The 21,790-nt window shown below is 44.6% G+C and overlaps 2 long non-coding RNA genes and 2 other non-coding genes across 4 annotated transcripts; 1 reads left to right on the top strand and 3 right to left on the bottom strand.

Moving 5' to 3' along the window:
* Positions 1-1,821: 1,821 nt before the first annotated feature.
* Positions 1,822-8,253, bottom strand: LOC130543408 (uncharacterized). The gene is made up of 3 exons (XR_008958728.1): positions 8,182-8,253; positions 3,445-3,633; positions 1,822-2,086 (listed from the first exon to the last, which is right to left on the bottom strand). It is a non-coding gene; the product is annotated as an uncharacterized LOC130543408 (long non-coding RNA).
* On the bottom strand, positions 7,082-7,155 carry TRNAN-GUU (transfer RNA asparagine (anticodon GUU)). The gene has a single exon. It is a non-coding gene; the product is annotated as a tRNA-Asn (tRNA).
* Positions 8,254-8,284: 31 nt separating the features above from the next.
* Positions 8,285-9,781, top strand: LOC130543409 (uncharacterized). Its single transcript, XR_008958729.1, has 3 exons — positions 8,285-8,605; positions 8,689-8,853; positions 9,591-9,781. It is a non-coding gene; the product is annotated as an uncharacterized LOC130543409 (long non-coding RNA).
* Positions 9,782-15,950: 6,169 nt separating this feature from the next.
* LOC113247793 (U1 spliceosomal RNA) lies at positions 15,951-16,114 on the bottom strand. Its single transcript, XR_003313384.2, has one exon. It is a non-coding gene; the product is annotated as a U1 spliceosomal RNA (small nuclear RNA).
* Positions 16,115-21,790: the final 5,676 nt, after the last annotated feature.

The raw sequence follows: 21,790 nt of genomic DNA, 5'->3' as shown, positions 1-21,790 counted from the left end.
CAGTTGGGGGGGTAACTAAATATACAACTAGACGTACAACTCTACAATTAAATATGGTTCGGCTAGCTGTAAAAAAGAATGAGGAAGCTCCTGCTATTCCATATGGTGTGATTCAAAAGAAATGGTGGTAATATTTTGCAGCTCCTCCCATCAGGAGGTGGAGCTTATCTGTCCACCCGTCTGCATCCAGGATTGGCTCTGTGACCTGCTTTGGCCAATGTTGGTGCCTTAGCAAACCTGAGGCAAGCACAGGCTTGAAAAATGCTTGCACGCTGGGGCTTCACCTCCTTTTGCTGCCCTGGGAATCCTCAGCCCATGATCTGAAGAGCCTCAAGCTGGTCTGCTGGAGAGATCACGAGGAGAAAAAGATCCATCCCTGCTCTTCTAGTCAATTCAGCTGTGCCTCAGACAGGTGACAGAGCCATCCTACCAGCCAGCCCCAAATGAGATGGCCCAGAACAGAAAAACTTCCAACTCACAGAAGTCCTGAAAAATAATAAATTATTGTTATTTTAAGTCAATAAGTTTGGGATGGCTTGTTATATAGCAAAGGCCAACTTAAATTCACTGAGAAATAAATCGAGTGAAGATTCCAAAGGAACAGTCTTATAATGTGCAATCACTTGTGTCAAAAGGTTGCAAGAGACAGACACTTTTACTTGTATATACATAAACACCGCTGGGGTGACACACAAGAAATCCACATTCCCCTATCGAAAGGGCCCATTAAGTGCCCAGTATAGTGGCTAAAAATAGACCAAACCGTTTCAGAACGGTAGGGACAAAGAGGAGATCCTGTAAGCTCTTGGGAAGGCAGGTGAGAGAACAGATGAATGTAAATAGTCGAGAAGCAGAATGGCAACCGCCCTCTCTACAGTGTTGATGCGCTCGAGTGTATAACCGTCAGGAACAAACCTGCAATTAAACAAAGCTGGATTGTTGGCCCCTTGCAACAAGGGAGACAACATACACCATGGGGACTGTGGGGCAATTCTACCTTTGGAAATCTCAATAATTTTTATTCAAAAAGTGGGAGGACTGGAACAGAGCCAAATATGAAATTGGTAAAGAAGCTGCAGTTACTATCAGTGGTTGGGAAAGGAAGGGGAAGTTTGGTCATTTTTTTGTGGTTTGGACTGTGTTCTCTTCATGCTCAGACATGATCGGTGTAGGAACGCTGGCCATACTGACTCCATTTTTGGCCGGCATTTTGACTTGTCCGCTTGGTGCTCAGTCTAGTGTTATGCTCTTCGGAAGCCGCCCCCCCTCAAAGATTACCGTACATGTCTTGGGGTCACAGAGGAGACAAGAGCACCAAGAGTTCTGCTGCGGCCTCCAGAAGGCCCATTAAGATACAAACTTCAATGACGTAGTTTTGGCCTCCTGATGGACAGGTGGCACCAGGAGGTCTGTTGACGTCAGCTGTTAATCACGTTTGCGTGTACACTTTGATCTCACGGTTACGCCCGCCCTCTGGTCCCATCTCTTTATACAATCGGTGAGCGAAGGTCTGGATTTTTGTGGAGAAGAGCTGAGCAGCTGACTGGATCATGGGCCGATCCTTCCCGCCAGTAAGTTACCCAGTATAAAAACTCTGTGTCGGGGCGCCTGGGTGGCACAGCGGTTAAGCGTCTGCCTTCGGCTCAGGGCGTGATCCCGGCGTTATGGGATCGAGCCCCACATCGGGCTCCTCCGCTATGAGCCTGCTTCTTCCTCTCCCACTCCCCCTGCTTGTGTTCCCTCTCTCGCTGGCTGTCTCTATCTCTGTCAAATAAATAAATAAAATCTTAAAAAAAAAAAAAAAAAAAAAACTCTGTGTCAACTGTCGTCTGATTTGTTTTTCCATCTCAAAGTGCCTTCTCGGTTTGGGGGATGCTTGACAGTTCCTCTGCCTTCCAACAATCATGAAACAGTTCTTGTTTTTCCCTTGGCTTCATCGTGATTAGAGAGTGATTTTGTCTCATGTTGGTGTTCTGGGGGAAATTTTTTAGTTTTAACAGGAGAACATCACAGCCCAGGTGTTTGAGTCAGGCCAGCTCTAAGCTGACAGCAGTGAAGAGCTATATTTTCTTTCTTAACCGCAACTCTAGAAAACAGAAAACAATGAAGCGATGCTTTGAAAAATCTGAGGGAAAATGATTTCAACCTAAAATTCTCTATTTAGTAAAATATCAATTAATGGATATAACATGGATATGGATATAATAGACATTTTCAGACATATAATGTCTCAAAGAATTTAGTTCTTGAGCAACTTCTCTATAGAAGTTATTGGAGGACATACACCATGAACAGGAAGGAAGGAATGAAGAAAGAAGACCACTTGTAACCCATGAAGCAGAGGACCTAACAAAAGAAAGAGGCAATGGAACCCCCAAGATGATGGTGAAGTAAAGGGCGACAGCTGTGGGCAAGGCCTATTAGGTCAAGTGGTCCAGACTGGAGGAGATAGGGATGTGTCAGGAGAGATTTCTTGGGGGAAAAAAAAGAAAGAAACAAAACTGTTTATTTCAATGTGTCGAGGGGAGATATACAGAACTGGAAAGAAAATGGTTATGATTTAGTAATAAATGCATGGAAAACTAAGCAAATGGAAAAATAAGGTAATTGTTCATGCCAGGAGAAAATGTTACACAAAAATTAATCACATTAAATTGTGTGGCTTATCTGTTAATAGTTTATATATATTTAAAATAATAATCATTGATCTCATCAAAATTATGATATAAGTATGTAAGATGTATTAGACATCTCCGGAGAATGGAACCAACAGAAGATACATAAATATATATACATACCTAGGACATATATATGTGTGTATATAAAATCTCTATACCAGTATCTATATATCTATATTTATCTATTGAGAGAGAGAGAAACTTTTATTTTAAGGAATTAGCTCATGTGATTGTGGAAGCTGCTAAATCCAAAATCTTCAGGATAGGCCAGCAGCTGGAGACCCAGGGAAGAGTTGATGTTGTAGCTCTAATCTTGAGGCAGGGTCTGGAGGCAGAATTCCTCCCGCCTTGGGGGACCTTGGGTTTTTTCCCCTGAGGCCTTCAACTGATTAGACGAGGCCCACTCTCATTATGGAGAGTAATCTGTTTTACTCAAAGTCTATTGATTTACATGTTAATCTTATCTAAAATATACCTTCACAAGAACATCTAGACTGATGTTTGACCAAATATCTGGGTACTATGGCCTAGCCAAGTTGACACATAAAATTAATCATCACAATCAGGAAGATAGGGAAGTGGGGAAATGTGTGTGTGTGTGTGAGTGTGCACGTGCGCGGTCCGTGTAGAAGGAGTAGGTAGAAGAGAGATAAAGTACCTAAAACTAGAAAATGAATAATTAACAATATTTGTTTACAGAGATGGAAATAGCCAATCACTGATTAAAAGACGTTAAAGTCAATGAGCGGAACAGAGATGCGGTGACCTCGCAGATGCTTTGGTGGAACATTCTCTGAGGTTCTCTGAAGGCCAGCCCCGCTGAGGATTAGGGGGGTTTCCTGGGACTTCCCAGCTCAGGATTCCTGGGCCGCATGTGGGGAATGTAACCACAGAAAAGATGGCGTAGTATCCCAGCAGTAGCAGCCGTGGAGACCCAGAGAGACGTTTCTGGAACCTGGTAAAGTAAAGTGATAGTTGTGTCTCAGGCTGTAGTACACAGTGCCACCAAACAACAGCTGTGGCTTTGAGGCGTAGCAAAGAACAAAATCACTGTCAGCCTGCAGAAAAGAATTACCCTGACCTCATATTCTTCCCACCCTGCCAACCCCAATCAGTGCATCCCATGGGCTGTAGCTAACAGGAAGCCAGGGGGCAGAGGAGCCCTTCTGTGCGGTTCAAAAAGGTTAACTTTCTGGGGCATATAGTAAGGTGGGTAATGGTGAGAATGGATCGGGAGTGACAAACGCAGAACACCACGCAAATACGGCCTTTTCCCTCTTGAGGTTTTTAAGCAAGTTGACAGACTTTAGTCCTTACAGCAGTTTTAGGTTTACAGAACAACTGAACGGAAAGTATAGAGTTCCCGTATGCTCCTTCTCCTCCGCCGACTCCCCCGTATTAATACCCTGCTTTGGTGCAGTACGTTTGTTACAGCTGAACGAGGACGGATACATTATTAATAACTACAGTTGTAGTTTTCATTAGGATTCATGCTTTGTGTGGTACAGTTCCATGTTTCTGAGATTTTCATTGTAAAATAATTTCATCATTAGCTGCGTTTTGGTGTCAAGTTGTCAAAAAGATTTTGCATTTCCTGAATAAGCTCACTGATTTGAGCATACCTGCTTGTTGTCTTCAGACCTGTGTGATGTCTGGACTGGAGATGCATAAGTGTTTGGTTCAATCTTTCTTTCCCTTAGATCATTATAGACCCTAGGTTTCATTTTCCTCCCATCTTTGTCAGAACCCCATTTTCTTATCAGAGCTCTCCAACTTCATTAAAACAAAGTTCTGTAACTGATGTATGTTTTTCATACCATAGGTGGATTCTCTTTTCCACAAAAGTACTGGTAATGTGACTAGAATCTTGAAATGCAGGATTTTTTTTAAGATTTTTTTTTTTTTTTTGAGGGGGCTATGAATAACTGTGAGCTTCTAGCTCAGAGCAGACAAGTAGATCAGGGAAGAAAGAAAGGAAAGAAAACCCTGTGGAACTTCTGGATCGTGATGCTTTAAGAATTTCCCAGAGAAAGTGGCTTGCCCACGCTGTCAGGGGCCCGGCAGTGACTGTGGGTTAATGGCCTGCCCTGTGGCTTCAGCAGCCTGGAGGCAAGTCTGAGCTACAGCCCGTGAAGATGGCCTGGTTCACCTGAGGTTTTTAATCCATACTTATAAAGGAGGTAGTTACTTTCTTATAAAAGTAATAAAGCCATGCTTGTTGACTTTACTGAAAAATACAATTGCTTTATTTTATTAAAAATAACACTGTTTATTAAAAACAATCAGGTTAGTATTTTGCCTTTGGGAACTGAGAGCGTGAGGAGAGGAAATAAGAATTTTTTCATGTATCTTTTTATAATCCCTGATTTTCCGTTGTCACACACACACACACACACACAATTCTTCTAGGAGGAAAAGATCGGAGAACTACAGGACAAGTTCTGCTCCCACCTACACGTGACTGTTCTCAAGTCTGCAACCTGGTCACTTTATATAAAGGGCATTTTAAACACTCAGTAAATGCCTCTTTATGTCACCACCTGCTGTGGACTGAATGTTTGTGTCCCTCCCAAATCCATATGGTGAAGCCCTAACCCCCAGGGTGATGGTACTGGGGGGGGGGGGCGTGAAGCCTTGAGGAGGTAAACAGGTTTAGATAAGGTCATGAGGGTGGCACCCCATGAGGGGACCTTATAAAAATATGAAGGTCACCAGATCCTCCTCTCTCTGCTCTCTGCTCATACACTGAGAAGGCGGCCGTCTACAAGCCAGGAACGGGACCTTGCCAAGAACTGAATGTGCCGCCTCCTTGATTTTTGACTTTTCAGCTTCCAGAACTGTGAGGAATAAATGTCTATTGTTTAAGTTACCAAATCTATGGTACTGTATTACAGCAGCCTCAGCTAGGACACCAGCCCAGACCTCGGAAAAGATCAAAATAAGACTTTAGAAATCTATCTGAGAATGCATCCCCTATTTCTGTTTTCTACGAGAAGTTTCCTTCAGCTCCTTGTTCAGCTCAGCTCACCAGACAAGGTTTTATAACAAGTGTCACATACCAGCATAGAGGGAACAATTCCACAAGATCAATAGAACGGCACCATTATCAAGTTCTCCCAAATAAAGTCCTGAGAATACAGTCTCTCCTCTTGCTGCCATAAGAAAAAAATTAAAAGATCCATTATCTGAAGTCTCAATCTGATGAAAATTTTAAACATCTCTCCTTTCCAATTTTTATTTGGCTCAGGACCACCCATGAAGGTCCCACTCTGAAGGGTGAGAAGCCTGGGCTCTCTGCGGCAGGAACACTGGGAACTGCACCTCTACAGTCCTATGAATCCAACCGTATGAACTACTTCCCCAGGATCTCCAGGGGCCAAGAGAACATAGGAGACTGTGGGAGCACCAGCCCCTCACCCACAAGACTTAGTGTGTGAGACCAACAAGCAGTAACAGTCCCCAAGCAAAAGTGGTGGATTTGTACTGCTAGTCAATATCAGTTTGGGTTGCCAAGAAGAGTCCTCGTAGAATTTGGGAATACGACTAGGTACAACTTCTTTGGAGGGCAAGCAGTCAGGAATTAGCAAAATTAGCAATGACAAATACTTTTATTAGGAAAGTCCACTCCCAGGAATCTCTTTTAAGGAAATCCATGCGTAAGTGATAAGGATATTTGTATAAGGATGTTCTTGAACAACCATTTCTATAGCAGTGAACATTATAATCAGCGTCATGTCTAACATTTAAGGAGTGTTTGTATATACAATAACCCATCCAAAAAAAATTTAAAAATAAATTAAAAAACACCACCACAGTAACCTATCCATACCATGAAAAGATATGCATTTGTTTAAGGGAATGAGGTAAATAACAGAAATGGTGATGAGATGCCACTGAAAAGAGTTAAAGTAGCTAATGTTTAATAAACATTAAGTGGTCAAACGGTTTACATGCATATCTCATTAAAATTTAAATTAATCCATGAGTGAAGTACTCCTATTTGCCCCCTCTTATGGACAAAGAAATCGAGCGAGGCACAGAAAATTCAAAATTTGTTCAAGCCACATCGTGGAAGAACCAAAATTTCTACCTAGAACTAGAGGCTTCACCGCGAGTGAAGACAGGTTTTGTTGTTCTCACTTCTTGGGATTTTCTAGTTTCCAGGATGTGCTGCTGTAAAAACCCAGCTTCGGGAAGTGAGGGACTCTGCAGTGCCTCTGGGATAAGTAAGGCCCAGACGCGGACTACTGAAAAAAATACCTTTACTGAAAAACTCCTTCTTTTAGGTACTTTTATGCAACTTGAATCTTCGGGAAGCATACTTCGGAGTCTGATTTAAAGTGGATAGGACTCCGAGGATAAATAAAGTCACTAACAGGTTGCAAGGTGCTAGTAAAAGACACCGTCCCTGGGTGGGCTCGAACCACCAACCTTTCGGTTAACAGCCGAACGCGCTAACCGATTGCGCCACAGAGACACGGAAACTCTTTTTCCTAAACTCATTTCCTGATCTCAGAAATTGCTTTCCAACTTCTAAGGGACATCTCATTCTCCCGCTCCGGAAACCGGAGGCGCGGGAGACACTGAGGCCACCGGTCGTGTCACTGGATATGGCTGAACCCCGATACCGGGCCAATCACCTGGGGGGCTCGGCGAGCTCAACGCCGGATCCGGCGCCTCGCCGCCTGCTCCTCGCCGCCTCCACAGCCGCCTGGCTCCAGGGGTCGCCCGCAGCCTCTCGGGCTGCAGCCATCCACCTCCCCGTTCTTAGCTCCGATCTACTCGTGGCGCTCACAGTGAGTCCCCACGGGTCAAGGCGGCCGCGCGTGAGAAGGGCGCTACCCCCATTGTCCCCACCTCGCCGCCCGCTCTCGATGCCACTAAGGTGTGGACTCAACGGGGCAGGACCCGGGCGTGGCTCGGGCTGCACCCCGCGCCCCTGGGCAGGGCCGGGCACCTACTGGCCACTCTCTACAGCCTGGTGAAGGATCCGTTCCGCGAGCCAAGAATTCCAGTGTGGGCTTTGAAGCTCTTAGTCCTACGAGGGGCTCGGGAGAGGGAAGACCGCTGGGGTTTCTCCGAGGCGCACGCGCTTTGTTCCCAGAGCTGATCCAGAACGCGGCGAAGATCCGACTTTGGACTCGTGCGCACTAGGATGGACCTGGGCTCCCCACCCGGGTCGGCCACGCAGCCTCAGTCCGGCTTCGGCGGCCCGGGACTGGGGTGTCCAGGGTCGAACCCGGGAAGCTGGAGAAAGAGAAGGAAGCGAGGGGGCGAGGGGCAGCCTGGTGAGAGGCGGGCGGAGAGGGCGCGAGCACTCCAGCCGCTGAACAGAGTGGCCCAGAAAACTGAACACGCCGATTTTCCTTAATTTCCATCACCCGCCACTTGCCGTCTCTTGTGTGCGGTTGCTGATCTCGACTCAAAAAGACAGCTATTCCTCTTTTAATGGTTTAAAGACGGCAGCGCCGTGAGATGTCACCCTTTAGACCTGGCTACTTACCGAACGCGGGCCTCGGAGCTGCTGGGGCTCCCACAGTCCCTGCTCACCGCAGGAGGGGAGGAATCGCTGCAAACCGTCCCCCCGGGGGGACCGCGCCCAGTCCCAGCCCCTCGCCCCGGCCCGGAGCCGGCCGGCTGCGCGCTCGCCCTCCGGGTCCCTGCGCCCCGCAGAGGAACCTGGACGAATGTGACGAACCGTCCGTACTTCAAGGAAGTGCACTCTCAGAGGCCACCGTAGGAGAGGCTGATAAAGAATTCTGAAGAACAGGGTGTCCCAGTGAACTTAATATTATTGCTGGGGTAAAGTGAGTAATGCTTGTACTGAGTAGGACGATGACAGCTGTAGCTAAATTCCTCATAAATAGAGGCGAATGTTCCCTATTGCTTTGTAGCCATTTGCAGGCTACCTACAAGCATGCACTCAGGTTTTTTTTTCTTTATAAACGTAGCTAATATGCTATTTATTAATAAGTGTGTTCCTTTGAGTCTCAATTTATTTCCCCAACAGCCCCCAAAGAAGAGGTGGAGAACTTCGCGGGGCTGGGGCACAGAAAATGTACTTGGCTTCACGTCAACTTTCACCTGTGCTTAAAGAACTTGGACAAAAGTGCCCACGACTGTCGTGGAGGGTTGGGAAATTCCAGTAACAGGGCTAAGGAGCTGAGGATCCGTGGTAAGTCTCGGTGGGACCCCTTGAGATGGATTGAAAATCCTTTCATCCTAGACGTCCTTTCCATGGAAGTCTGAGTTCAGTCTGGGTGGAAACTAGCACCGGGAGAGGCCCTTCTAAAAGGCCCGGAGCCGGGCGCGGGGCGCGGGGCGCGGGGCACGGGGTGGGGGAGAGGGGGCTGGAGTTGCTCTCTCAGCCGGACCACGTCTCCGCGCAGCACGTTCTATCCAGTACGCGGGTCCCTCCTTGAGCTCAGAAGTAGGAAGATCCTAGGCCGGGATTGTGATTTAGTGCCAATCAGCTGTGGGCCAGAGGAAATCATCGAACTCTCTACAAACCTATTTCCTGATCAGCACACGCCGGGGTGTTGGCTCAGATATTCACTATTTGGGCAACGGTTCCAATCTGCTAGGGGAAAAAGAAGCGCATCTACTTTTCGTCGTCTTGCTAGCTCAGTTTGTAGCGCTCACGACTTCTCGTTTTAAGGTCTTGAGCATCGCCCAGCGTCCAGTGCATTTTATTTGGTTCTCTTCGGACTGGGGACCCGCCGTGGCCGGAGCCGTGGGGAATCCCCACGGTGGCCACGAGGGGGCGCGCGGTCCCTTCCCCTTGGATCTCGGCTCCCAGGAGCCACTACTTTTTTTCAGTTCGGACGGTAAAGAATAATGATGTCCAGTTGATTCACTTTCTCTGAGACTGGCACAACCCATGATACTTATTCTTTACCACCCCAACTCTAGGATCGTCTTGAGTCGGGGCAGGGGAGGTTGGTTGCATAAGGTCAGAGGCTCAGCTCAGATGCTACCTCATTCCCTCTGCTGCTATCGAACCACGGGAAAAGGCACAAAGACAACTGGATTTGAAGGTAACTGATTTCGTTTGTAATTTTAAATGTTCTATTATACACATTAAAAGCCTTATTCCTGGGGCGCTTGGGTGGATCAGTTGGTGAAGCCTGGGACTCTTGATTTCGGCTCAGGTCATGATCTCAGGGTGGTGAGACTGAGCCTGGTGTGGCTCTGGGGGCTCAGCCTGGAGTCTGCTTAACATTCTTTCTCCCTCCGCCCCCCCCCCCAAATACATAAATCTTTAAAAGCCTTATTCCAAGAAGCATGTGCAGGTTTCAGCAGATCACAAAGGAGTCCTCAGTAGAAAAAAGGTTTAAAATCTGCATGCTTGGGAGAAAAGACCCGGTGCATCGAGGAGTGCTGGTGGGGAAGAGAATGGGAAGGAAGATTCAGAACAAGAGCTACGGAATTGGGGAACGGGAGGAAAGAGATACGTTCCAGGGACTGGTCCCCAGTAAGGACAGCTAGTCTTTCTGGGCCTCCCATCAACCTTTGTCTTTCAAAGCAGCTTCTCACTCTTCCACCCATCTGATTCTGGGAATTCTGGCATTTTCTACTAGGTCTACTAGGCCTACACAAAGTTCCTTCTACTAGGACCAGGCATCTTACAGTTGTCCTTTTGCTAATCCTCTCTTTTGTTGTCCTAGGAGAGTCTGTAGGTAAGGCAAAACTTTAGCTGTACCGTCTTAGGGACTCCAAATGGGCCTGAGAATTAAGGTGACATAGGACAGGTTAATAGGAGAGAAGCACATTGATTTTTACACGAACATGGGAGGTCCAATAGGAAAATGAAAATCCAAAGAAGTGGGTAGGCCTGCGTGTTTTTATACTAATTGTGAAAAAGCAAAATATATGGGAAGATTAAGGGAAGATATAACTTACTTTAACAAGGTCTGTACAGATTTCTCTGGGCCCTGACTTCCTATCTCACACGGCAGGAATGTTTCTTTCCTCCTGGTATGAGGAGGGCATCTTTCACATGGGAGTTTTAGCTCCTGCTTTCAGGAAGGAAAGGGGAGGTCAGAGCACTCTTCTTGCACCTGCTGTTTTTTAAGTGCCCTTAGCTCAAAACAATCGTTACGTCAAAGTGGCATATTTTGGGGTGGCATATCCTGCCACTCGTCAAGTTCAACCACGGGAATATGCCCGGAGAACAGGACACTTAGCTCAGACCTCCTTGTGGCGCTGTGGGGTCACCGTGCTGAAAGTGAGTCCAGCACTCCCAGATCCTTCTTCCTACTTGTTAAAGTAAAAACAAAACCCTTCGCCTAGATCATTTGTAAATGTGGGAAATAGTATTCAAATTATTTAGAAATCAGTAATCTAGGGACCCCCGGGTGGCTCAGTCAGTTAAGCGGCTGCCTGTGGCTCAGGTCAGAATCCCAGGGCTCGCTCAACAGGATCCTGCTTCTCCTTCTGCCTGCTGCTCCCCCTGCTTGTGCACGCGGTCTCTCTCTGACAAATAAATAAATAAATAAATAAATAAATAAAATCTTTAAAAATAAATGAATAAATAAATAAAACAAGGATTTAATAAAATAGAAATTAGTAATCTATGTAAAATCCTTCATTTTATCTTTTTAACAAATTTTTGAAAGCACTTTATTTTTTTTTTAAATTTCATTCTTTTTCAAATAAGCCTCTACACCCAACATGGGGCTTGAACTTACACAAGAGTCACATGCTCTAATGAATGAGCCAGCCAGGCACCCCTAGAATGCTTTATTTTTATGTTAAGATTTTATTTGTAAATAATCTCTACACCCAACTTGGGACTTGAACTTACAACCCCGAGATCAAGAGTCTCATGGTCCACCAACTGAGCCAGCCATTTTAGGCACCTTAACCTTAAATGTACTGGCAAGAATTCAGGGCTTCTACTCACAACCAAAACACAGTAATACCACCGGATTAGTCTTCTTGCTTCAAACAACCATAAAAATGGACAAAATATGTGAAGCACCTGTTTTCAGACACTGGACAGAGGTGGCAAAAGACTGTGATTCCCTGAGAGAGGGTTGGGGAAATGATCTGATGAGGGTACGGCAAGCTGGAATCCCAGCAGAATACGGTGTTCACACTGAGCTGCGGAGGCACAGATCAAAATTAGGGCAGCGGAAGCAATGGGAATCTTCAGAGCAGAGCATCAGAAAGGAGAAAAGAGTCAGGATGCCAGTTTTCAGAAGTCCACATTGGGTCCCCTGCAGGTCACTTGCTGACTGTAGGGCTGCCCATACTCAGAGAGCTACTATCCAAGGCTTACTAGATGACAGATGCCACAAGATGGAAAACAGAATACATCCTAGAGATCAGTGCTGGCAACATTAGGATTCAGGGCTTGTTAACAATCTACCACTCTGAGCATTCAGCTGATACTCCAGAAATGTGAAAACCACACCTTAGTGGAAGGCTTACTCTTGACCCTCCCTAACAGATACAAAACCAAGCCCTGATAAGATTAGCAGAGGAGCCGGGTTTCCTGGTTGAGTCACACCAAGCTAGAGAGCTTTGGGAAACACCTTGGATTTTCCAAAGATCACCTAAAGAAAACATAAATCCAGTGCTACACAAATTCGAGGTCATGGGTTAGTAGAACAAATATTGACACTCTTTGGAGGAAGATATCAGAATCTGGAGTCTCTACAATGTATCATTCAAAGTGTGCTATAAACAATAGAGTACTAGACAAACAAACAACTGAGGCCCATTTAATTCACACTTAAAAAAATAGGGGTGCCTGGGTGGTTCAGTTGGTTAAGCGTCTGCTTTCAACTCGGGTCATGATCACGCACAGGGTCCTGGGCCCGAGCCCTGCGTCAGGCTCCCTGCTCAGCAGGGAGTCTGCTTCTCCCTCTACACCACTCCTGCATGTGCTTTTTTTCTCTCTCTGTTCTCGCTCTCTCAAATAAATAAATAAAATCTTCAAAAAAAATAGCAGTCAAGAGAAACCAACTCCCAGGATATTAATTTTAGCAGATATATATACAATATATTATATATATAATATATATCTCACATATATATAACACATTATATATGTATATTTTATTATATATATAAATAATATACATGAAATAAAAAGAATATACAATATCATTGAGTGTCCTGGGTTTTTTGGGTTTTTTTTTAAGATTTATTTATTTTGAGAGAGAGAGAGCACCAGCAGGAGGGGGAGAGGGAGAGGGAGAGAAATTCTCAAGCCGACTCTGTGCTGAGCGCCAAGCCCTTCACAGGGCTTGATTTAACAATCCTGAGATCGCGACCTGAGCTGAAACCCAGTTCAACACTTAACCGACTATGCCACCCTGGTGCCCCTGTTCTGTGTTCTAATAAAGAATTTCACACACACACAGAAAATGAAAATCATAAAAAATAATCAAATGGGAATTCTAAGGGGTGTGTGGGTGGCTCAGTTGGTTGAGCATCTGCCTTTGGCTCAGGTCATGATACCAGGGTCCGGGGATCGAGTCCCGCATCAGGCTCTCTGAGCAGGGAGCCTGCTTCTCCCTCTGCCTCTGCCCCTCCCCTCCACTCATGCTCTCTCTCTCTTTCAAATAAATAAATACAATCTTTAAAAAAAAAACAAATGGGAATTCTAGGGCTGCGCAATGGGCCCACAAACAAGCAGAGATGCAGATTACGGATGGTTTCAGCAACATGGGTTCCATTCACCATGGCTAACCTGGCTATAACCACTACTGAGTGCCCAAAAGCCAACAGCAAAGAACATCTCAGCCTGTGATATAATACCAGTCCCCCGTTGGCAAGAAGGGAAGGTGTCAGTCAACCACAGGACGGCAGGCTGATCACACAGGATCTCTGCACCGTGGGAGGGGCAACAATGTTATTCTCACTGGAATAGATACTCACTTTTTTTATGGTTTTGTCTTCTCTGCCTACAATCGTTCTGCTAAAACAACCATCTGTGCGTACTTCCGGAATACCTCTTCTGTATCATGGAATTCCATACAGCATTGCTGCTGACCAAGAACTCATTTGACAGTTGCCCTGGGCTCATGCTCACTCACTGGTTTTCCCCTGAAGTAGCTAACCTGATGGGACAGAACGTGTTTTTGAATATTCAGTTTCAGTGCCAGCTGGATGACAATTCTTCGAGGAGCTGGATAATATTTCACAGGATGGCATATACTCTAAATTAGCAAACAATATATGGTGCTGTTTCTTGCAGGTTTGGGAACCAAGTGGTAGAAACGGGAGTGGCTCCTCTATTAGCCCTAGGGATATACTAGTGAACATTTTGCTTCCCACCCATCTCTGTAACTTTGGTATCAGTTGATGCAAAGTCTTAGTTCCCGAGAGAGAAGTGCTTTCAGCAACAGGTGCAATAATGGCTGTATTAAAGTGGGCATCGAGGGGCGCCTGGGTGGCACAGCGGTTAAGCGTCTGCCTTCGGCTCAGGGCGTGATCCCGGCGTGCTGGGATCGAGCCCCACATCAGGCTCCTCTGCTGTGAGCCTGCTTCTTCCTCTCCCACTCCCCCTGCTTGTGTTCCCTCTCTCGCTGGCTGTCTCTATCTCTGTCAAATAAATAAATAAAATCTTAAAAAATAATAATAATAAAGTGGGCATCGAGACTGCCACCTGGCCATTTGGGGATCCTCAGGGCAGCGGGTCAACAGGTAAAGAAGGTTACTTTACTGAGTGGGGTGATTGATCCTGACCATAAGGGAAAACTGGGCTGTTCTACGCAATGGAAGTAAGGAGGAGTATTTGAGGAATGCAGGAAAGCCCTCGGAAGACCCTTCGGAACTCGCTGCACTCTGATTAAAAGTCAATGGAAAATTGCAACAATCCAGTACAGGCAAGACAGAGAATGGTCCAGAGACCTTGCGAAGGAGCGTTTATGGATCACTCCACCAGGCAAGATACCTGCTAACATTGAGGTGTGGTGCTTGCTGAGGGCAAAGGAAATGTGGAATGAATAGTGAAGAAGACAGTTACAAATACCAGTGACTGTTGCTGAAGTGATGACTGTAATAAAAAATGAGTATTTCTTCCTTATTTTGACATGAATATTTTTGTGTATGTATTAACCAATATTTTTCTCTTTCCTCTTCCATCCCACCACCAGCTAACATGTGTTGATAGTAGTCAACTTTTAATCTAAGTATTTAGGTTAGGATATCAAAGGGGGGAATGAATGTGATTCAACTGGAAGAGGAAGAAACATCAGGCAATTTTTGGGGGGAAAGGGCTGGCATGTTTTCATTGTTTGAAGAAAGCATGATTTTCCTATTGTCTTTATTTGAGAGTTAAGAATGGTTTTAAAAGGAGCAGGAGGTATATACCACCACACAGACATCGAGTCCACAGACCTGCTGTGGTGGATTTGTGTCCACTTTCATTCCTAAACTGGAAGCACATTTCCCAGAATTCCTATCCCTGCATAGTTCTGCCTTAGCTTCACAGCTCGATTTGAAAGGTGGAAATGGAAGTAGCTGCCATATTCTTCTAGACCCTGAGAAGGGCATGCAATTCATCAACTGGCTTATTTTAAGAGCATGTGGCAGAAGGTAGGCTTGCAGCAACAACTCCTGCCCTCTTTCTTGGGTGGTTCCCTGTTCATTGGGCCTGCTGGACATATAACTTCTTGACAGTACCAGGTGGACACTCTTTTCTTTAAGGCTAAGACTGAAGCAAGTTCTACGTCTATTCTTTTTTATGGGGTTCACTGTCCCACTTTATCCTGCGAAGGTCTGCCCAGGATTCCACTAAGCTTTGTTGAACCCTATCCTATACAAACCCCTCTTATTACTAAAATCCCAGGATGTTTCTGGGATATTCTTAAGAAAGCAAATATGGAAACCTCTAAAGAAATACAGTTACCAGCAAGTAAAACCAAATTAAAAAGACAAAGCATTCTGAAAAAATGCAAGTTCTCCAAAAAACAGTAGTTACCTATAATTTCTTTCTCGCGTTAAATGTTACACGATCTACCGGTAAAAAAGGAACTCCGCAAAACAAGCGAAAAAAACTTAATAAAACAAGGTCTACATAAAACTTCTTGGTTTTTTTAGGAGCACAAACACTATTCACCACTAATACCAAGAATCTCGAATTACAACGACACTACCATAATGTAAACTCCACTGGCTAATATAAACAAAACATCCACAATGAGCAGAGAGCTGAATAACGTTTCACACACACAAAACATTAAATACTACAAAATAATTCTACTATAATCAAAACCCCCTAGCTTTAAGAAGAATCTATCGTTCAACACAAATTACCAGGGGAAAGCGCGAACGCAGTCCCCCACTACCACAAATTATGCAGTCGAGTTTCCCACATTTGGGGAAATCGCAGGGGTCAACACATCCGAAGTGCAATGGACGAGCCTCGCCCTGGGGAAACCACCTGCGTGATCATAGTATCTCCCCTACCAGGTAAGTATGAGTGGCCCCGCCTCCGCCCCATACCACCCTCACACGCATTACCCTGTTACACACACGCTCACTTGCCTCCCGGACACCCTGAGCCTCCCTACGCCTTACACACATACGCCACGCGCAGCTTCCAACGACACCACCGCACTCCTTCCCGCCGCACGCGGATCAGATTGTATTTAGGCGGCGGGGGCCGAGGCAGCAGCCCCTGCGCTGCCATATTTACATAGGACACGCCCTACCAGTGACGTCATGGAAGTGGCCCTTCCCTCCGGCCCATGCCCCGCCCTTGCCCTCGTCCTCTCCTCACTTCTCCCGAGACTTTCAGCCCGCCAACCAGCCTGCGGGTGGCCGTGGGGGAAGTGACGTCTGCCTCTCCCTCTTTCCCTCCCAACCCCGCGCCCGCCCCCCCTGCCCCCCCCGCCCCCCCCGCCCCCCGCGGCGGCGGCGGGCGCGGGTTCTGCCCTTTTGGCCTGCGGGGAGCCTGGCTGGCCATCTGCTGACGCCTCTGTACCTTTCTTCAAATAATGCCTTTCAGAGTGGAGAGTAGAACATTTAGGAATACAAAGGAAACGCGTTCCTTTCCAATCCAGTTATCTTTGTGATTGTAGCACTGTCGTCTACCTCTATTAAAATTCATTAAGCATTACAACTGGTGGCGAAATCTATTCCATTCTTGAAACTTCAGTTTCATTCATGGAACATTTCATTCATCTTCAACCCTTAGATGTGGGAAAGTTTTGAGTTTTCTTTTTCTAGTCCCTTTCTGGAACACACGTTATTCTGAAAGCATAAAGAGTTAAGGGTCCCCAGAAAAAGCCTAAACGTAGCTTTCGTGACACAAGAGAAGTCATTTTGCGTGATCTGTGATGCCCTACTTCTTTACTCGCCTAAGCACACTTCTCGAAGAACTTCCTAGGAGGTGTCAATTACAAAGAAATGCAAAACCTTCAGTAGTTAAGAAAAGAGTGCGAAAACAGTCTCTGCCAGGCTAGGAAATAGCCTGACCATATCAGAGACAATAAATCAGTGGTAAAACGCCCAGTACCTTTTCAAAAGTAAGCAAGACCCCGCATTCCTTACCAGAGATAAGGAGCCCACGACCCCACTCAGCAGGCCCATAGCCCCCTTCCCCTTGCCAGTTACCTCTGCTTGGTTAAAATGTTAGTCTCTGCCCTGGGAGGAGCACCCCCTTCATTAACGTAACATTAGAAGCACTTACAGGCTTGTTTTCTAATGGGGGTGCAACCTTACGTCTGCCTTTACAGGCGAAGACCAAACTCCCTTTTCTGAATATTCATCCTAACCCGAAGTAAAACGAACCCACTCACCCCTACTTAAGGAGTCAAGGCTTTGGAATTTATACCCCGTGATCTCCTTTATTTGCAGCAAATAAAGTTTCCTTTGTGTAACAAAGAACACCTGGTGTAGTCTCTACCTGTGACTCACCAAGGAGGGAAATCATGTTAGTTTGGTTACAATTCATGTTTGGACCTCCTGAGCTCATCCACTTTCCTGAACTAAATGTCTGTTTTTACCTCCTTGCTTTTACTTTGGTTTCTGGGAAATGGTCTTGACGTCATCCTCCAACTCTAATTGAAGTTAACCTGTGAATATCAAAGAGGTTAAACGAAAACCTGTGAATGTCAAAGAACGGATCAACGGAAGCTATAGAGAACTATAAAGCCGTAACTGAGATCAATCTCTCAGTTAAACTGTGTTTGATCAAAAGAAGGGGCATCGTTAAAAAGAAAGCCATAGACCAAGAATGGCGTCACTTAGGTTAAGACCCCAAGTCAGTAAATGAGGAGGACTTAATACCTAAACTAACTGAAGTTTCACCACTGTCCCCTCAGGAATGTAACATTAAACCAGTCAACATGCAGTTCCTGGTCAATACTAGGAAATTTCCTGATAGACCCCTTGTTCTCCCCTGCCTAAACAATACATTCCTTGTTAATAAATTCCCTCCTCCTCCTCCTCTCCCCCACCCCTTTCCCTTCTTTAATGCCCTCTCTCCTTGAAAAACTTGTTTCAACTCATGGAGCTCCCTTCTACTTGCTAGATGGAATGCTGCCCTATTCATGAATTTAGTACTAAAGCTAACTGGATCTTCAAATGTACTTGGTTGAATTCAGTTTTTAAACAGGTATTAGGGTAAAGTTTGCCTCATAGGAGTGAGGAAGTTTTTTTTGTCTTCTATTTTCTGAAAGATATTGTAGAGAATTGGTATCATTTCCTTAAATGTTTGGTAGAATTCACCAGTGAAACTAAGTGTGGTTTTGTTTTCAGAAGTTTATTAATTGCTGGTTCAAGTTAGGCCTATATAGATGATCAATTTCTCCTTGTGTGAGTTTTGGTAAATTGTGTCTTTCAAGGATTTGGTTCATTTCACTTAAGTTACAAAATTTGTGAGCAGTTGTTCCTTATAGTCCCTTAGAATTTAACGTCCATGCAACCAGTACTGAGGGTCCTTCTTTCATTTCTGGTATTAGTAATTGGTATCTTCTCTATTTCTTGTTTGGTCTGGCTAGAGGTTCATCAATTTTATTCATCATTCCAAAGAACTAGCTTTTGATTTCATTGATTTTCCTCTATTAATTCCTGTTTTTAATCTTATTGATTTTTGCTCTAATTTTTATTCTTTCTTCTCATCTTACTTTGAATTTAATTTGTTCTTCTTTTTTGAATTTCCAAAAGCGGAAGCTTATTTATTTTAGATCTTTCTTTGCTAACACATGCATGCAATGCTATAAATTTCCCTGTAAGCACTACTCTTGCTACATCCCACGCATTTTTTAAAAAAGATTTTATTTATTTATTTGACAGAGATAGAGACAGCCAGCGAGAGAGGGAACACAAGCAGGGGGAGTGGGAGAGGAAGAAGCAGGCTCATAGTGGAGGAGCCTGATGTGGGGCTCGATCCCGTAACGCCGGGATCACGCCCTGAGCCGAAGGCAGACGCTTAACCCCTGTGCCACCCAGGCGCCCCCATCCCACACATTTTTTAAAAAGATTTTGTTTTTAAACAAAGTGAGAGAGAGAGCGAGAGCGAGCATGCACCAGTGGGGGGCAGGGGCAGAGGGAGAGGGAGCAGGTCCATCCAAGGACCCCAGGATCATGACCTGAGCTGGAGGCAGACACTTAACCAACTGAGCCACCCAGGTGCCCCAATCCCACACATTTTTATAAGTTGTATTTTCATTTTCATTTAGCTCAAAACAACTAATTTCTCTTGAGAATTTTTCTTTGACCCATGTATTATTCAAAGTGTGTTGTATAATGTCCAAATTTGGGGTTTTCCAGCTATCTTTCTGTTATTGATTTTCAGTCTCATTCCATTGTGGCCTGAGAGCGTGCCTTGTATTTCTATTCTTTTAAATTTATTGAGATGTGATTTATGGTCCAGAATGTGGCCTATCTTGGTGAATGTTCCATGTAAGCTTGAAAAGAATGTGTATTCTATTGTTGTTGGGTGAAGTTACATAGAAATGTCCATTCGATCCACTTGATCGAGGGTGCTGTTCAGTTCAGTTACATCCTCACTGAGTTTCTGCCCGCTGGATTTTTCAATTACCGATAGAGGGAGGCTGAAATCTCCAACTCTCATTGTGAATTTGTTTATTTCTCCTTACAGTTCTATCAGTTTTTGCCTCATATTCTGATGTTCTGCTGTTAGGCACTTACTCATCGAGTATTGTTATACCTTCTAGGTAACTGACCCCTTTATATAATGCCACTTTTCATTCCTTAGAATTTTTCTTGCTCTGAAGTATATTCTGACTGAAATTAATATAACCACTCCAGTTTTCTTTTGATTAATATCAGTATGGTCTACCTTTCTCTATCTCTTTACTTTTATCTGTGTCTTTATATTTAAAGTTTCTTTTTCTTTTTCTTATTTGAGAGAGAGAGCGCGAGAGAGAGAGATCAGGAACGGGGGGGGGGAGGGGTAGAGGGAGAAACAGACTTCCCGCTGAGCAGGGAGAAAGGCACAGAACTGGACCTGATCCCAGGACCCTGGGATCATGACCTGAGCCAAAGGCAGACACTTAACTGACGACACACCCAGGCGCCCTAAAGTAAGTTTCTGATAGACAACATACAGTTGGGTCTTGTTTACCACTCTGATGGTCTCTGTTTTTTAATTGATGTATTTAGACCGTTCATATTTAAAGTGATTATTGATATAGTTGAATTCATATCTACCATATTTATAACTGGTTTTATTAATCGCCTTTGTTCACTGTTCCTTTTTCCTTCTATTCTTTTTCCACCTTCTCTGGTTTTAAGTGAGCATCTTACATGATTCTGTTTTCTTATCTCTTAGAATATCAATTATGTTTCTTTTAAAATGTTTTAGTGACTGCCCTGTAGTTTGCAAATTTCAAATGTAATTTAGGTAATCTAAGTCAACTTGCAAATAACACTATAATGCTTCACAGGTAGCGCAGGTCCTCATAACAGAGCATTCCCAATTCCCTCTACTGTCCCTTATAATGCTGTCCGTTCATTTAATTTCTCCACAGCTCTAATCATCTAATATATTTTTGCTATATTATCATTTTGAACAAATTGTTATCTGTTAGATCAAATAACAATAAGTAAAATAAAGGATTTTATTTATTTTCATTTATTCTTTCTCACTTTATTTTCATTTATTCTTTCTCATTCTATTCTTTCTAGTGTTCTTCCTTTCTTTATGCAGATATGAGTTTCTAACCTATGTCATTTTCTTCTCTGCAGAACTTCTTTTAACATTTCTTGTAAGGCAGATTTACTGGCAACAATTTCCCCGATTTTTGTTTGTCTGAGTATCTTTATTTCTCCTTCACTTTTGAAGGACACTTCTACAGGATACAGAATTCTAGTTGGTGGGGATTTTCTTACAACACTTTAAATATTTCACTGCACTCTCTTCTTGCTTCTCTGGTTTCTGAAGAGAATTCTGATGTAATACTAATTCTTGTTATTCTGTAGATAAGATGTTTTTTTTTCCTCAGGCTTCTTTCAAGATGTTCTCCTTGCCTTTGATTTTATGCACCTTGAAAATTATATACTGTGATGGTTAATTTCATGTGTCAACCTGGCTGGGCCGTGGTGCCCAGATATTTGGTCCAAGAGTAGTCTGGATGTTTCTGTGAAGGAGTTTTTTGGATGAGAATAACATTTCAATCAGTGGACTTTAAGGAAAGCGGAGTACTCCCCGTACTGCAGCTGGGTCTCATCCAGTCAAAGACTTTAATAGAACGAGCAAGAAGGACCTCTGCCAGCAGACTGCCTTTAGACACCAACTCCAACTCTTGTCTGAGTCTCCAGCCCACCGTGTACCTCACCAGACTGGACTCATCAAGCCTCCACAGTCCCATAAGCCCTTCTGGTGCCAGGAGTTGCTCTAGAGGAGCACAATCTTCAGACTGTCTTTTAATTGGTTCTGTGGTTTCTGGAATTGGCTCTCTGACCTGATTGGATTTATTTATTTATTTTTAAAGATTTTATTTATTTATTTGACAGAGAGAGACAGCCAGGGAGAGAGGGAACACAAGCAGGGGGAGTGGGAGAGGAAGAAGCAGGCTCATAGCGGAGGAGCCTGATGTGGGGCTCGATCCCATAACGCCGGGATCACGCCCTGAGCCGAAGGCAGACGCCCAACCGCTGTGCCACCCAGGCGCCCCTGATCTGAT

Source organism: Ursus arctos, unplaced genomic scaffold (assembly GCF_023065955.2).
Source record: "Ursus arctos isolate Adak ecotype North America unplaced genomic scaffold, UrsArc2.0 scaffold_12, whole genome shotgun sequence".
Taxonomy (NCBI): domain Eukaryota; kingdom Metazoa; phylum Chordata; class Mammalia; order Carnivora; family Ursidae; genus Ursus; species Ursus arctos.
The sequence above is the reverse complement of the archived record's forward strand: the minus strand, read 5'-3'. Positions and strand labels throughout refer to the sequence as shown.